This window comes from Onychostoma macrolepis, chromosome 04 (genome assembly GCF_012432095.1).
Source record: "Onychostoma macrolepis isolate SWU-2019 chromosome 04, ASM1243209v1, whole genome shotgun sequence".
Lineage (NCBI taxonomy): Eukaryota > Metazoa > Chordata > Actinopteri > Cypriniformes > Cyprinidae > Onychostoma > Onychostoma macrolepis.
In genome coordinates, this window is record NC_081158.1 from 32,244,927 (window position 1) to 32,248,998 (window position 4,072).

Below are 4,072 nucleotides of genomic sequence, written 5' to 3' on the forward strand. Positions count from 1 at the left end.
TTTTCCATCTGTTGGTGAACTTGGCAAAAGAACAAGCATCGTGCCCTCTACTATCTCTTTCATCCGTATCTCCAGCCATGAGAGAAAGGTGTCAGCTGAATTGTGCCAAAAACCATGGCTAGAGGTCAATGGCAATGAGCCATTCTTACAATAACAAAAAACACTAATCAGAAAGAACTGATGAATAGAAAACACCCATACAGTAAATTCATCCTGCAAGATGCAAGATGTCATTCCCATGGGAGGGAATGACATAAACTAGACCAACCATCAACCTACATTCTCATTAACCTAGATGAGCCATGGAGGAGAAAAATGGCTCTTGAAAGACAACTACTGCATTTTTTATTCCACCTATTCCAGTGGAAACCGTGATGCTCTTAAACTGGAACTGCTCTGCAGCCATTCAAGCATTCAGTTCCAGCGCTGACCCAGAAATGAAGACAATCATAAAAGAAGAGCCACTCGTTCCCCCAGGAGGACATTCGGAGGGTCACTATGACACACACTGAACAAGAATCAAGCACATTTCAGTTCTGCAGCGGATAAGAAGCGCTAGGGCTTTTCACAGTAGACCGCCTGTCAGAACCAAAGTTATACAGCACATACATATAAATTTGTCATGAAAGCTTATTAAAAAATTTAACAGTAATGTTTATTTGATGTTTTATATGTAACATTAATAGTAATAATAATACAAATAATGAAAACAACAATAATGATAACGATAATAATAGTTTTTGGTAATTGATTTACCTTAAGTAGATATATTTGAAAAAAAAAAACAATTAAAAAAACCAAAAAAACAATCATGTTTTGGCTTATAAAAGCAATTAAAAGAGAGAAAAACTAGAAAAATATATTTTTGGGTGAAATATAATAAAATGTATATAGTACATATATAGAAATATTTAATAAAACTTTATTTAATTACCTTATTTAATATTTTGAATTCATAAAATCATAAATATATATGTATTATTATTATTGTTGTTGTTGTTATATTGGGGTAAAATATGTTCCAGACATTTCTTGAAGGTTTTTGTTCATTGATTTACCTTTTATAGTAAATAAATATATCTGAAATATTATTAAATAATCATGATTTTTCTTATCAAAGCAATTAAAGCAAGCAAAAATGATATATTTTGGTTGGTTTACCTTTTGTAGTAAATCTATTTTATTTATAGTGCACATTGTGTCTTTTCAAAGCAAATAAAGAGATGGAAAAACGTCTTTCATAACATTTGGCATGCATGCATATCTTTTTAAGCCATCGAGAAAGTTTCTGACAAACTAGCGCCAAATATCTTCAGTACATTCACAGATTTTGTGGAGGTTTCGATTCACTGGATCAGATCCTGTTTGAGCCCTTATAAATAAACATGGGAAAACTGCTCCCTCCTCCACACAGCTCCACATGCCAGAACCCACACAGCCGAGCAATCGGTGAAATATTCATCTCGCCATTTCTTTCACTTCAACAATTATTCGTTTGTGCTGTTGAATTATGTATTTTCTCACTGTGAAGTTGGACACTGGTGTTTCTGTTCTTTAAATCTGGCTTTGAACATGTCTATAAAAATGTATGAATGAATCCTGATCAATGTTGGAGAACTTTATGTCCAATGAAAGGTGACCTATAACAACTTGATTAAAGCAATATTTAATACAAGTTAAATTCTATGGTTCGAAAATAAATATCATGTTTACAGTGAAGATTTTACTGTGGAAGCATGTTACAATGCATCAAAAGCACATGAAACTACTTAAACCAACATTAAAATTAAAATTAAGAATGTAAAATAAAAGCTTATTCAAAATATTAATAACTACTATAATAGCATATAAATAATATTATACATATAATATTATGCAGGACATTTGGGATATAGAAGTTTATTTCAAATATAAAATGTCCTTTTAGTGGTCAGACTACTGCTATAAGCACTGTATTGTTGTTAACTAAAACCACAAAATGTTTGGTAATTTAAGTAAAGCTGAAATAAAATCTAACATTATATATATATATATATATATATATATATAAACAACTTACAAGAAAAAAACTTTAATGGAAATTAGAAATGGTGCCTTGGCAGCTAACTGAAAGTTATAAAGTAAGTAAGTAAATAAATACAACTATACAGACATTTTTATATAAAAAAGAGATATTGTAAAAAAAATAAACAATTAAAATTATAATTAAAACTGAACATCTAAAATGAAGCTAATTCAAAATAATAAATACTGATATATAAATAATACTTTCTAGGCAGCGTAACTCTATTTGTGTTGATATTTCTCCAATAATCACTTTCTGATCTCTTTACTACTATCATTTACTTTCTTTACCAGCTGCTCATGACAAGGTTAGTAAATGATTATCTCACATTAGTCTCACATGTTATACACAGAGTGTTTGAATATTGTGTCTATATTTAGGTTTTCGCCCATTGTCTGTAGTAACGGATAACATGCCAAAGATGCTGTTGATAAAACTTAACTTGTTTTGTGTTATCTCTCTGGCACTAGCAGCAGCTCGAGTCCAAGGAACACACACAGGAATACATCTGCCAGATGTAAATGAAAAAATGTCTTTATATTCATTTAAATATTTCACTCATATACAACAGCCTGTGACAAATCAGCAGCGCACACGGAATACTAACGTTCTGCTTTCATAATAGGAGAAGTGATTCTGACAGTGATGGGAAGAGAATAGCTGTGTTTCCGCCTGAGTAAGTCTCCTGTGCTCTCAGGCCCGTCAAACCTCCACACTACGGACCCAACGCATTACCATGAAGACCGCAGACATCCACTGCAACCTAACCAGGTCTGGGGGCAGGTTATTCCTGGCAGTTTCTCAAAAACTAACCTCATTAAAGGAGACAAAACACCTGTTCCTCTCGGACAGAGCTGGAATAAAGCCATAAGGAGCCCTGGAAGAAAACGGCATCAACTCCACAGCTGTAGAGCTTCATAACTGGCTTGGGTTCTGCTGTTATTACTGGAGCATCTGGGAGGAGAGCAGGGCTTCAGGATAATGGGGTGAAACAATAGCCAGCGGCCGCAGGAGGGTTTGACTGAGACACTGTAATGACAGACGTCATGCTGCTCCTCCACAATTACCAGCCAGATATGGCAGATCAATCTCTCCGCTGCGGACGAATCGTGACAAAACGGCAGCGATTCATCTGACGAGAAGACACGAGGACAGAAATCTGTCACAGAACAAAGGACATCTTTGAAAAGAGTCTGAATCCCACAAAACCTGTCAGGAACATGTCATATTCTAGCATTATATCTAGTTATTTTCTACAAACTTTTCATTTTAAATGATTTTTTATTTAGTTTAATAAACCAATTTCTGTTAAATAATTACATTTTTCTTATTATTAACTTTTATTTTCACAGTAAAAAAAAAAGATATAATCTGTAAGTCATGACAACTTATGGTTTTACAATACTTTAATCAAAAGAAGTCAAGCTATTTATTTTTTTACTTTATATTTCATGAGATTAAATCTTAATATTAAGCCAGTTTAATATAATTTAAGTTGAAATGACTTAACCAAGTTGATTATACTTAAAAATGTAAGGCAGGTGGTAAAAATAGATTTTACATAGGTTATTATTATTTCAAGTAACTGCCAAAAGTTGTTTAAATGCATCATTTCTAATAAATTCTAATTATTTTCATAAGATAGAGTTTATTTTTGCGATATTTGCGATTCGTCAAAAAAAAAAAAAGGCGTGGGAAGGTGTCTTAAATAAACATTTTTATTTTTTATTTTTGCAATATCAAATATGTTTTTGCTATTTATTTTTTATTTTATTTTATTTTTTTACATTTTTGCTATTCATTTCATTCATTCATTATATGTTTAAATAATGTTTGGCAGTTATTGAAATAAAAATAGCCTATGTAAAGTTTTTACCAACTGATTTTTTATTGAACATATCATATCAAAGGCAAATGTCATATTAGTCATATTTTACCATGCACAAAATAAGAAACATTTGATATTTTGAATAATTAAAATGAAGCTTAAATCATTTGTAGGCTGAT